At 46.2% G+C, this 14109-nt stretch overlaps 1 protein-coding gene and 1 long non-coding RNA gene across 2 annotated transcripts in view; one reads left to right on the forward strand and one right to left on the reverse strand.

The window, feature by feature from the left end:
• The window catches only part of LOC136631933 (IgGFc-binding protein-like), a 47467-nt gene extending 43128 nt beyond the window's left edge, over nt 1-4339 (reverse strand). The window contains exon 1 of the mRNA XM_066606426.1: nt 4296-4339. The gene's annotated coding sequence lies outside the window, so the exon portion shown is untranslated. The remainder of the gene's footprint in view (nt 1-4295) is intronic.
• The window catches only part of LOC136631935 (uncharacterized), an 808093-nt gene that overhangs the window by 666197 nt on the left and 127787 nt on the right, over nt 1-14109 (forward strand). The gene's annotated exons all lie outside the window — the stretch shown is intronic.

The raw sequence follows: 14109 nt of genomic DNA on the forward strand, positions 1-14109 counted from the left end.
GATGAGCAAACGTACTCGTCCAAGCTTGATGCTCGCTCGAGCATTAGGGTACTGGAGATGCTCATTACTCGAGACGAGCACCACGCGGTACTCGAGTCAATTCCATTTCCTTCCCTGCATATTTTGCGCCATTTTCTAGCCAATAGACATGCAGGGAAGGCATTACAACTTCCTCCTGTGATGTTTCAGCCCTATCCCCCCCCCCCCCCCGCAGTGAGTGGCTGGTGAGATCAAGTGACCGCGGAGTATTTAAAGCGGTCCCGCCCGCGGCTCGCCACAGACACACGCAGGCAGAGATTAGGGAGAGTGCTGTTCCTGCTATAGGGAGAGTGTTAGGCTACTGTTAGCGTCTTCAAGAACCCCAACGGTCCTTCTTAGGGCCACATCTTTCCGTGTGCATTACTGTTGTGGCTGCTGGGTGCAGTTTTGCACAATTTTTTTTTTTTTCATCTTGGGCTGTGCAGACTATTGAGTTCTCAGTCTGCAGTCAATTATACAGAGTATAGGGGAAGTACTGGTGAGGCAGGGACAGTGATAGTCTAGAATCCTGTCAACAAGTACCCCAAAAAAGCTCCTTCTTAGGGCTACCTGTGACCGTGTGCATTACTGTTGTGGCTGCTGGGAGTTGTAGTGGCTCACTATTACCCAGCAAGGCCTTTTTGCAGCTTCGTGTATAATTTTTTTCGGACTGCAGTGTGCGTTACATAACCGCTGTGACCCTCCAAGTGCAGGCCAATAATTGCCCAATTTTTTACACCGCTCTGTGTGTCCTGTCAACTTCACGCACAGCATGTGGCGACAGCCCTCTGATAGAGGGAAAGACATATACACGCCTTCTAGGCTGTTTGCTTTTTCAAAAAAATTTGAAAAAAAGCTCCTTCTTAGGGCTACCTGTGGCCGTGTGAATTTTACTGCGTGGCCGCTGGGAGTTGTAGTGGCTCACTATTACCCAGCTAGGTCTTTTTGCAGCCTAGCGTATAATTTTTTGCGGACTGCAGTGTGCGTAACATGACCGCTGTTAGCCTCCAACTGCACACCACTAATTGCATAATTATTCAGACTGCTCTGTGTCTGCTCTACTCGAAATACACCATGCTGAGGGGCAGGGGTAGGCCTAGAGGATGTGGACGCGGGGGAGGACGCGGAGGTCCAAGTGAGGGTGTGGGCACAGGCCGAGTTCCTACTCCAGGTGAATCGCAGCTGGCTGCTGCGGGATTAGGAGAGAGGCAATTTTCTGGGGTCCCCAGCTTCATATCACAATTTTTGGGTCCACATGGTAGACCTTTATTACAAACAGATCAGTGTGAGTAGGTCCTGTCGTGAATGGCAGAAAATGCATCCAGCAATCTATCAACCACCTAGTCTTCTACGCCGTCCACTGCTGCAACTCTGAATCCTCTCGCTGCTGCTCCTCCTTCCTCCCAGCCTCCTCACTCCATGAAAATGACATATTCTGAGGAACAGGCAGACTCCCAGGAACTGTTCTCGGGTCCCTGCTTTGATTGGCAAGAAATGGTTCCTCTCCCACCGGAGGAGTTTGTCGTGACCGATGCCCAACCTTTGGAAAGTTCCCGGGGTCCGGGTGATGAGGCTGGGGACTTCTAGCCACTGTCTCAAGAGCTTTCAGTGGGTGAGGAGTTCGATGATGATGAGACACAGTTGTCTGTGAGGTAGTAGTAAGGGCAGTAAGTCCGAGGGAGGAACTCACAGAGGATTCGGAGGAAGAGCAGCTGGACGATGAGGTGACTGACCCCACCTGGTTTGCTAAGCCAACTGAGGAGAGGTCTTCAGAGGGGGAGGCAAGTGCAGCAGCAGGACAGGTTGGAAGAGGCAGTGGGGTGGACAGGGGTAGAGGCAGGGCCAGAGCGAAGACTCCCTCAACTGTTTCCCAAAGCATCCCCTCGCGCCAAGCCACCGTGCAGAGGCCTAGGTGTTCAAAGGTGTGGATGTTTTTCAGTGAGAGCGCGGACGACCGATGAACAGTAGTGTGCAACCTGTGTCATGCCAAGATTAGCCGGGGAGCCAACAGTACCAGCCTCACCACCACCAGCATGCACAGGCACATGATGGCCAAGCACCCCACAAGGTGGGACGAAGGCCGTTCACCACCTCCGGGTCGCACCACTGCCTCTCCCCCTGTGCCGCAACCTGCCACTCAGATCCAACCCCCCCTCTCCGGACACAGGCACGAGCGCCTCCCGGTCTGCACCCACACCCTCACCTCCGCTGTCCAGCAATGTCTCTCAGCATTGCATCCAGCTGTCGCTAGCGCAAGCGCAAATACGCCGCCACGCACCTGCACGCTCAAGCATTAAACGTGCACATTGCCAAATTGATCAGCCTGGAGATGCTGCCGTACAGGCTTGTGGAAACGGAGGCTTTCAAAACATGATGACGGCGGCGGTCCCACGCTACTCGGTCCCTAGTTGCCACTATTTTTCCCAATGTGCTGTCCCAGCACTACACCAGCACGTCTCCCGCAACATCAATCGTGCCCTTGCCAACGCGGTTACTGGGAAGGTGCACTTAACCACGGACACGTGAACAAGTACTGGCGGGCAGGGCCACTATATCTTCTTGACAGCACATTGGGTGAATTTGGTGGAGGCTGGGACCGAGTCAGAGCCTGGGACCGCACACGTCCTACCCACATCCAGAATTGCGGGTCCTTCCTTGGTTCTGGTATCTGCATAAACCGCACCTCCCCTAAACCCTCCCCCTCCTCCTACGCAACCTCTACCTCTCAATTAAGAAATGTGAGCAGCACATCGCCAGCAGTCGGTGTGGCGCGGCACGGCACCACAGCGGTGGGCAAGCGTCAGCAGGCCATGCTGAAACTACTCAGCCTAGGTGACAAGAGGCGCATGGCCCCCGAGCTGTTGCAGGGTCTGACTGAGCAGACCGACCTCTGGCTTTCGCCGCTAAGCCTGCAACCGGGCATGGTCGTGTGTGACATTTAGACATTTTATTATTTAGATTCTTTTATTGTAAACATGGCAAAAGGTTGCTTTTTTTTACTTTTATTACTTTTTTTCAACAATTAGTAAAACTTTCTTTTACACTTATTTTTTTGACTTTTGTTTTCAGTCCCTCTGGGGAACCACAACATGCAATGCTTTGATCGCTCCTGCAGCAATTTGACAGGCAGTCTATCAAGCCACCCCATGGGGATGGCTTGATAGGCATACTACCAAAACAGCCCTGGGGCCTTTCAGAAGGCCCCTGGCTGCCATGATAGCTCCCCGCAATTTCATCACGGGAGGTCATACTGGACCACTAAACATTGTTCAGGGGTTTTTGAAAACCAGATGTCCCAAATTCAGTGGGACAGTCCGGCTTTGGGACCCTGTGTCCCTCTTTCCACTGGGACCCCAGTGGGACAACCATTTGTCCCAGTTTCGGGACGTCTGGTCACCATTAAAGTGATTGCCATCCAATGTGCTGTGGCTTTCCGGACTATATTCACTCTGCAGTGCCACGGACGGATACACACACTAATAGCAGTGTGTGCATTCGGGATCTTTCTCCCCTCCATCCCTGACCTCTCCTCTCTGGTTCAACAAGAGAGGAGAGGGGAGGAGGTGCTGCTGTGGGTGCACATACTTCTGCTAGCAGCAGCTTTAAAAAGAGCAGCTTTGCTGTGAAGACCAGAGAAAGGGTAAGTATATGGGTTTTAGGGGCGTGCTAATATTCCTGGGGCTACTGTTGGTTCAATATTATTGCTGGGGCTGGTAAAGGGGGCACTATTATTACTGGGGCTGGTATTGGGGAGCACTAATACTACTGGAGCTACTGTGGGAGTCACTAATATTGCTGGGGCTGGTATAGGGGAACGCTAATACTATTAAGGCTACTGTGGGGGACACTACTATTGCTGAGGCAGGTATAGGGGACACTATTATTCCTGGGGCTGGTATGGAGGAGCGCTATTACTACTGGACACATGTGGGGCTCACTATTATTGGAGCTGGTACAGTGGAGCATTAGTACTACTGGGGCCACTGTGGGGGTTACTATTACTACTGGGGTCGAAATAGGGGTAACTATTACTACTGGGTCTACTGTTGGAATCTTTATTATTATTGAGGCCACTTTTCCCAAGGCAGCATACCTCAAACTGACTCAGGAGATGTTTACACATGCCGGAAGTGCTGCGGAATTTCCGCAGTTGAATTTCTGCAGCAAATTCTGCATCTAAAAAAAACTGCCAAAATCTGTACCATTAGTGCATATTTTAACTGAAAATCAGCCTTGTACCCACAGCTGATTTTATACTATGTGGTGCTCCCCCTCACCTCCTCTGAAGGCTTCCCGCAGTCAGCGATCCCTGGCCTCTGGGTCCCAGCGGCCCGGTCAGGTGCAGCGCTGCTGGCCTGGTAAGGCTACTACAGGCCGCTGGGACCCAGAAGTCTGATGTCAATGGCTTCATTCAACAACATGTGGGCAAAAAAATAGGACCTGCTTTATTTTTCTGAGCATTGCGCAGCCAAGGCCGCCATAGAAGTCTATGGGAGGTACACAAATGCATGCTCAATACAGCAATATGCTCCGTAATTCCGTTAATTATGTACCTCAATTGACTAAGTAGCCTTTTAAATCAGGGTGCGGATGTTTTGTGCACAGATGTAAATGTCCTGGATATGCAAAAAGTACAGTACAATGAGCTGATACCCACGCAAATAACCTTGTTTGCTGCACAGATATATCACGCTGAAGCGTGCACAATTGTTCCATACATTTAGATATGGTGTAATAAGAGAACTAGCAATTAGTAGATGGTTTGAGCTTTATAGCAGAGCTGGTTGATTCGCATTCCATAGAATTAGGCCCCCTGTCCACGGCAGTGATTTCGCCGGCAGTAAACCGCCGGCGAATTACGCCGTCTGAAGCTTTTCATAGCATTGCTATGGAAAACACCAGCCCCGTGTCCACAAAAAAAACATTACCTCACAGGCGCTGTCCGGACTGCTGCACTTTGTAGTCTTTGGAGTCTTCAGCCAGCGCTTCCTGGTCAGGGGGTTAAAAAATTCTGCATCCAGGAAGCGCTGGCTCTGATTGGTTCTTGGGTGCCATGGCTCAGCCAATCACTGCAGTGCTCGATAAACCAATCAGAGCCATTCAACTGCCAGAGGAGAAGTGTGGCGGAGTGGACAGCTCCTGTTAGGTAATGTATTGTTGTTTTGTTTTGTTTTTAAATGCCGCTAGGTTTTATTTTTAAAACATAGAACATGCCATGATTTGTTTCTAGTAATGTAGCAGCCTACAGAACATCACTAATGTGAAGAAACCCATTGGAAAGCATGGGCTTCACATCAATGAAAATTGTAGTGCCACCAAATTGCAACAAAATTGCGCAATTTTGTCGCCCATGTGAATGCGGACTGAAGTGGATGATTAAGGAACAGTGAAGGGTCTGCAATGAGACACCTCTGCCAAAAATGCCTATACAGGCTTGAATTTACAAGTAACCCATGACATAGTGTATTGAACAACTTCACTTGCCCACTCCCCCAGCAACATGGCAGTGCCATGACCTGACTCTGGGGTTGGAATTCTACTGACTTTAGCATGATATAATCGGTAAGCTCTTAAATATTTCTCTATCGTCTTTTTTTGATGCATTTCTCTATCGTCTTTTTTTGATGCTTGTAAAGAATATATCTCTTAATCACCTTATTCACATATCTCATATCTGCTGTAAAGGTATGGCTCTCTGATTGTAAAACCTGCTAAACCATGATAAATATAAACAGCATATTAGCAGTGAGATGGCTGATTACATGGCAGTACATCAACATGACCAACTATAAACCAATTTGCACTCAAATAACCCAACTCATGGCCCTACTGGCTGAACAGCTAAAAGAAGTATATCATTGTTACTGTTTAACAGGTCTAATGCACTAGTATGAAATATTTATGGTACATCTATAGTCCAAAACTACGAAAGAACTCATACACACCAAGAACGGGTTTATAGAGCTGTACCATATGATTCTGGATGGTAAATGGGATGCTCACCATCTGTTTAAGAAACCTAATCTAGTCCCGGTTGTCTTGACCCATAGATGTGCCTTTTGTGTTGCCTGGCTTCTTCTTCTCGGTCATTCTCTTGCATTGCACTCACTGTTGTGCTAGGACTCATGTACATGTGCAATCTACCATTGTCTTAAAGGGTCATTAGTGTCAAAATGTGTTACCAATACCCAAGGAATCTTGGTTTTAATAGGTTACGCTCCTTCTTCACTTCGGGTATAAGTAACAAGGTCCTTTTGGTTTTCGTCATCTGCTAAGGAAATCCATTTCTGATACTACCCATTACCCTACATTGGGAAATGCGGTTGACTTCCCTTTTCTTCTCCTTTTAGGACACACATTATTTCGCCATTATACTTGGCTTGAAAATCTAATTATACAGACTCTTGAAAATTTATTCTATCAAACTCTATTCTTCATTCTTACGAACTATACTCGAGCCCTATGACACTCCTGAGGATCCACTAAATATAGTGGTGAAACGCGTCGAGTCTAATAATTTAAAATCATTAATAAGCTCGATGAATCTAACAGTTTGAAATCTACATCATTAATAAAGCTTGAAGATTCAAGCCTAAAAGTTCTAAAACCATCAACAAACTTGAAGAACTCTAAATTGAGTCTGAAGAATCTATACCAAGTATCACTGGTAGTGCAAGAATAAGCACTTTAGAAGCAATCAGCTGTATAACCCAGTACTGGTGACGGTGCACAAAATAAAATAAACACCAGAGATTGACTGGGAGTCTGACCAGCTGATTGCTATATAACCCCTTAAATATTGGATCCACAACCACTCACTTTGGTGGGGGTCAAAGAATACAAGGGGACCTTAGTTGGAAGGTTATACAAACAAGTAATCACACAAAAAAACTCCTGTTGGGTCCACGTACATTACATGAAACCCATCGCAGTGATTACTTGATATATATCCCCAAAAGATTGACTAATGTCTGTCCTAAAACTATTAGTCGTGTTGTCCACCGAACGACTTATATGATTCTGTGTTATCTGTTGTGCCCTAGTGTGAAAAAATATTTTTAATACATTTAATACTGTTACAGCTATGGCAGAGGAGAACGATCTTTATGCTGACATATTTTTTTTACACATTTTAGGATGATTTTCAGGTAAGGGCTTATATTTTTAAGCCCTTCCCGAAAATTCATCCTGAGATCGCCAGCAGCCCATTGCTTTCAATGGAGCTGGCTGTATTGCCGGCTCCATTGAATTCAATGGTCAGTGCTCGTTTAACCGAGACGAGTACCGCGTGGTGCTCGTCTCGAGTAACGAGCATCTCGAGCACCCTAATACTCGAACGAGCATCAAGCTCGGACGAGTATGCTCGCTCATCTCTAGTTACAACTCAAGATTCTGTAGGACAAAGTTGAATAAGAGGGGGCTCTCACCTCTAAATATTATCTATGGAGCTACTTACCCCTAGCGGGGGTAAACCATAAATCCACTGCAATATTCCATATGTGTGCACATAACATTAAGTGCAGCTTATTCTAAGGATATGGACTGAATTACAGTATTAATATATTAGATTGTTAGTAACCTGCTCCATTGTGGCCATATAATACTATTGTAAGTTATTACAGAGCTTTCTCCATCAGACACTTAGTAATGTCTAACTTGTTCAACTGAACTTGTGTAAAGTCTCTCCATATAGCTCTCACCTGTTAGGCCAGTCTCTCACAAGAATTAGGAAAAACACTGTGTTTTTCCATTCAGGGTTTTTATGTTTCAAAGAGTTTTATTTGATTTGAACATATAGTTGGCAACACTCTACCGCAGAGGCCACACGCAGGGGGTTATAGTCGGGTCTCAGTAGTGGAGTACAGAGTTCTATTTTTCAGGCAGGTATGAATCATTAGAACTAGTATAATGAAATGGAAAGGGTGGGGAAGGAGGTTATGGGAGGTAGGGTGGTCTTGGGAAAATGGAGAGAAAAGGTGAGGGGAGAGGGGTGAAAGGAAGAACAAGAGAAACAATTTACAGGGTAGAATTTCCAATTGTACACTTAGAAACAAGAAAATCTCGCTGAACATCACTCAGTATGAAGGGAACCAATCTCGTTATTTCCCACTCATGTTTGTGACTTAGGTTGTCTGCCGTTAGTGAGTGTGGAGTTGCTCATGAACTGTTCTAAATTGTTTTCTTATTATTTTTTGTTAATTTTTGGGTCATGTATCATTTGTTGTCTGCTTACAATCTCACAAAGTAGGGTAGGTTTGGTACGTTGGTGAAGACTATCCAGGGGTCCCAGATCTTTTTAAATTGTTGGATCTTGTCTTGGCGTAAAGCCACGAGTTTTTCATTTAAGAGGGTTTTATTGATGCGGGATGTCAGGAGTTCGAACGGGAGCGTTGGTTTGCGCCACTGTTGTGCTATCAAGATTCGTGCTGCCATTGCAATGTACTGTAGTAGCTTAAAGGGGGCGTTGCACATTCCTGGTGGTTTATTTCCCAGCAATAAAACAAAGGGGTCAGGTCTGATGCCCGTTCCAATCACAGAGTTTATAAGGTGAGAGACCTTTCTCCAAAAAGCTTGAGCCACTGGGCATGACCACCAAATGTGAAGTTGAGAGCCTGCATCATTGCATCCCCGAAAGCATAGGTTAGAGGTTTCTGGGTAGATCGCGTTTAATCTCTCTGGTACAAGATAAGCTCTGTGTAGGACTTTTATGGACATCTCTGTCAAAGAGACTTGCCAGCTATTTTTGCTTATGGTCTCGCAACAGTGGTGCCATCGCTCTAATGATAGGGAGGAGTGAAAGTCTGACTCCCACTGTAACATGAAGGGGTGTTTGGAGTCTTTTAGTGCATTGTTTAACATGTTATAAAAATGGGAAAGAGTGCCTGGGTGTGTAGGGCAGAATTTGCACATGGCCTCCATTTGAGTCATCTCTGTTTTGGTGGAAGTGGGTAGTATAGAGGTCCAGTAGTGGAAGATTTGTATTTTCTCCACCATTCTTGTTGGAGTGGTTTATATTGACTAGTGAAGGTGGATAATGAGGTTAATTTGCCATGCATAGGGAAGTCGTACAGAGTTGTCAAGTTATTTGTTTTCCACCATGTAAATTGAGCTATATCAAGGCCAGGGGAAAATTATGGGTTGTGTAGTAAGGGGGTGAGTGGGGATGGAGTGGATTGATGGTTTATTTTGAATCTGACTTGTCTCCATAGCAAAATGGAGAAAAAGGTGTAGGGGATATTAGCTCTGAAACTGGACGGGAGAGGTACTTTTGTTCAAAGGAGGGTGGGCCAAGTGTGTGGGGAGAACTGGGTTTCCTCAATGGAGGTCAATAGTGTGCTTGGTTGCCCATGTAGACGGGTTGGATTTGCGCTAGACGAGCGGCCTTATAGTATTTCAGAATACCCGGGACAGAAAGACCTCAGTATTTCTTGTGTAGGCACATAATGTTCTTGGATATTCTGGGCCGCTTGTGTGCCCATATAAAAGCAAATATCTTTTGTTGAAAGGCTCGGAGGTCAGGTGCTGGGACAGGGATGGGGAGAGTTCTGAACAAGTACAGCATTTTAGGGAGTAGGGTCATCTTGATGCTGTTGATACGACCAATCCATGAAAGGAATGGGCAGTCCCTTTTGTCTAGGTCTTGGCTTAGTTGGCGGAAGAGTGGTTCGTAATTGTATTTGTATAGTGAGTCTAATGTATTTGTAAGCTTGATTCCCAGATATGGTAGGTAATGGCGTTGCGTTTTAAATTGGAAATTGGATTTGATTAGCTTTTGTGTGTTTAAAGGGATATTACAGTAGAGGATTTCTGATTTTGTTTGATTAATTTTAAGTCCTGAGATGAGGCTGAATTTTTTAACAGCTCCATCAGGTTGGGTAGAGATGTTAGTGGGTTGGTTAGAGTTAGTAGTAGGTCATCGGCAAATAGGCTAAGCTTGTTGTTGGTGGTCCCTACCTGTAGTCCGGTGATGTTAGGATTTTCTCGAATGGCAATTACCAATGGTTCCATTGCCAGCACGAATAAGGCTGGAGAGAGTGGGCATCCTTGGTGGGTGCCTCTCTGTATCTGTATTGTGGATGGCTGGGTCGATGGAGTAGAGGGCTGAAATTATTTTTAGGAATGGTCCAGTAAATCCTATTTTATTTAGCACTAATTGAAGGTAAGGCCATGATAGGGAGTCAAAGGCTTTTTCTATGTCTAATGTTAATATTGACATGGGGGTTTTATGGTGTTTGCGATGTGTATGAGGTTGAGAATTTTTCTTACATTATCAGGGGCTTGCCTTCCCGGAATGAAGCCACCTGGTCCCGATGTATTACTGAAGGGAGTAGTCTGTTAACCCTATTGACTATTATAGAGGTAAAAAGTTTTAAGTCTATATTAAGGAGGGAAATGGGTCTATAGTTAGAGGGGAGCATGTTGTCCTTACCTGTTTGGGGATGGCTGTGATTAGGGCTTGTAGAAAATCTGGGTGAATGCAGCCTTGGCGGAGGATGTAGTTAAAGAGTGTGACTAGGTGAAGTTTTAATGTTGGGGCAAATTTTTTGTAATATAAGGACGTAAATTTGTCTGGTCCGGGGGCTTTGCCTCGCTTAAGGCACTTGATTGCCCAGTCAATTTCTTCCTCAGTTATATTGGCATTGAGGTCCAATAGGCCGGATTCTGTCAAGCGGGGGAGTTTAAGTTGGGAGAGAAAGTCAGTCGTATGATTTTCTTATGGAGTTTGATGATCTTTATATAGTTTTTGATAGTATTGGTGGAAGATTTCATAGATCTTGTCGGGGTTTGAGGTGAGTTGGCCCCTTCTGGACTGGATTTTATGAATTGTATTGATGGTTTGCTTTTCCCTGAGCTTTCTCGCTAGGAGTCTGTCCGGTTTGTATTGAAAGTACATTGCCTGGGTCCAGGCAAGTGCATTCAGCGTTTTTAATATGGGCAGAGCTGCTTCGTACAGCATCTTTGTGAGTGTTAAAAAGAAGTTCAGCGCCAAAAAATAGAACACAACGTTCCATTTAGTATGCATTAAAAACAGTGTGATAAAATGCTCATCTGAGAAGCCACATTGAAATTAATGGAGGCTAGGTACAGTGTTTTTAGTGGGCGTTTAAAAAACCTACTAAACACTGTAGAAAAGTGCCTGAGTTAGATTAGCCTGATAGTCCCCCAAGTGTCAGAGTGTCATTATCCTGTCCCCCAAGTGTCAGTGTGTCATGATCCTGTCCTCCAAGTGTCAGTGTGTCATGATCCTGTCCTCCAAGTGTCAGTGTGTCATTATCCTGTCCCCCAAGTATCAGCGTGTACTTATCCTGTCCCCCAAGTGTCAGTGTGTCATTATCCTGTACCCGAAGTGTCAGTATGTCATTATCATGTCCCCCAAGTATCAGCGTGTAATTTCCTGTCCCCCAAGTGTCAGTGTGTCATTATGCTGTCCCCCAAGTGTCAGTGTGTCATTATGCTGTCCCCCAAGTGTCAGTGTATCATTATCCTGTCCCCCAAGTGTCAGTGTGTCATTATCTTGTCCCCCAAGTGTCAGCGTGTCATTATTCTGTCCCCCAAGTGTCAGTGTGTCATTATCCTGCGTGAGGTACTGAGGGAGATGTTAGTGGATGGTCGCTACGTCGCCCCTAGGTTCCGCTATTATGCCTAGTGGGGCTGGAGGAAGTACATGTCCCACTGTTTGAGACATGAAAATCCAGGAATGCAATGTAATCTCCAGCAAGTAGCTGCTGGAGATCTTTTCTTTAAAAGTCTCTGGGCCTGGAGTATTGGAATGGATGGCAGGTTTGTAGTGGGGCCATCCGTTCCACGTCCTCCACTCCAGGTTATTTGCAAGGTCAATCAGCACAGGTGCTGAGGCTAGGCCAGGAAGTGTATATAAATAGCAGTGTGCACTGACACAGGAAGAGACTGGATGGCTGCTGGACCCAGGCAGCCTGATATACCTGCTGGAGGTAAAAGCCCTGCTGGTTGGTGCACCTGCAGAATATGACCTGTATAGGCAGGGACTGTCTGTTATACTAAATGCTGGACTGTTGTTATCTTTGCCTGAAGCTAAGGCTGGATTTGTTTTGATTTTCTGAACTGAAATAAACGCAGGTCACGCCTGTACTTGGACTGTAAATACTTGTCTCCATCTCTGACTGCCGCAAACCCGCACTCTACCGAGCTGTCTGCTCACACCTGTCTCCAATTGTCAGCATGTCATTATCCTGCCACCAAGTGTCAGTGTGTCATTATTCTGTACCCCAAGTGTCAGTCTGTCATTATCTTGTCCCCCAAGTATCAACATGTCATTATCCTGTCCCCCAGGTGTCAGCGTGTCATTATCCTGTCCCCCAAGTGTCAGCGTGTCATTATCCTGTCCCCCAAGTGTCAGTGTGTCATTATCCTGTCCCCCAAGTGTCAGTGTGACATTATCCTGTCCCGCAAGTATCAGCGTTTCATTATCCTGTCCCCCGAGTGTCAGTGTGACATTATCCTGTACCCCAAGTGTCAGTCTGTCATTATCCTGTCCCCTCAAGTATCAACGTGTCATTATCCTGTCCCCCAGGTGTCAGCGTGACACTATCCTGTCCCCCAAGTGTCAGTGTGACATTATGCTGTCCCCCAAGTGTCAGTGTGACATTATTTTGTCCCCCAGGTGTCAGCGTGTCATTATCCTGTCCCCCAAGTGTCAGCGTGTCATTATCCTGTCCCCCAAGGGTCAGCGTGTCATTATCCTGTCCCCCAAGTGTCAGCGTGTCATTGTCCTGTACCCCAAGTGTCAGTCTGTCATTATCCTGTCCCCCAAATATCAATGTGTCATTATCCTGTCCCCCAGGTGTCAGCGTGTCATTATCCTGTCCCCCAGGTGTCAGCGGGTCATTATCCTGTCCCCCAAGTGTCAGTGTGACATTATCCTGTCCCCCAAGTGTCAGTGTGACATTATTTTGTCCCCCAAGTGTTAGTGTGTCATTATCCTGTCCCGCAAGTGTCAGTATGTCATTATTCTATACCCCAAGTGGTAGTGTATCATTATCCTGCCCCCCAAGTATCAGTGTGTCATTATCCTGTACCCTAAAACACCCACTAAACACTATAGAAAAGTGTCTGAGTGAGATTAGCCCTATAGTCCCTCAAGTGTCACTGTGACATTTTCATGTCCCCCAAGTGTCAGCGTGTCATTATCCTGTCCCCCAAGTGTCAGCATGTCATTATCCTGTCCCACAAGTGTCAGTGTGTCATTGTCCTGTCCCCCAAGTGTCAGTGTATCATTATTCTGTACCCTAAAACACCCACTAAACACTCTAGAAAAGTGCCTGAGTGAGATTATCCCTATAGTCCCCCAAGTGTCCGTGTGTCATTATCCTGTACCCCAAGTGTCAATGTGTCATTATCCTGTCCCCCAAGTGTCAGTATGTCATTATCCCGTACCCCAAGTGTCAGTGTATCATTATCATGTTTTACAAGTGTCACTGGGTCATTATCGTGTACCCCAAGTGTTAGTGGGTCCTTATTCTGTACCCCCAAGTGTCAGTGTGTCATTATTCTGTACCCCAAGTGGTAGTGTATCATTATTCTGTACCCCAAGCGTCAGTGTGCCATTGCCCTGTCCCCCAAGCGTCAGTGTGCCATTGCCCTGTCCCCCCAAGCGTCAGTGTGCCATTGCCCTTTTCCCCAAGCGTCAGTGTGTCATTATCCTGTCCCCCAAGTGTCAGTTTAGCATTTTAGTGTAGCTCAAGTATTAGTGTGTAATTTATGCAAATAAGGACGATGGAACCTTACCTCTGTAGGGCCTCCTATTGGATTGCAGCATTCCTTCAAATCAATGTACAAATTTGTACAAGCAATGTACTCAGACAGCTGTATCAGGGTATTTGCCCCTCATCAGTGTACAGTAGGTTTCTGGCTTGGCCTGAACTCTCTAAGTGGTTTCTAAGGAGTGGCTGAAGAGCCATGCCATGGTGGCGATGAGTACAGCGCTCTCTATATAATCTTGCACACAGTCAATGGTAAACAACAGGGTATGGTCACCAAATGGAACTTAGCTCTGCCTCTGTCCCCTGAAAGCAGTGGCGAGGGGCAAAGAGGGGGCGGGTGTTTAATGCACTA

The sequence above is a fragment of the Eleutherodactylus coqui genome, chromosome 6, assembly GCF_035609145.1.
Source record: "Eleutherodactylus coqui strain aEleCoq1 chromosome 6, aEleCoq1.hap1, whole genome shotgun sequence".
In the NCBI taxonomy this organism is placed as follows: Eukaryota; Metazoa; Chordata; class Amphibia; order Anura; family Eleutherodactylidae; genus Eleutherodactylus; species Eleutherodactylus coqui.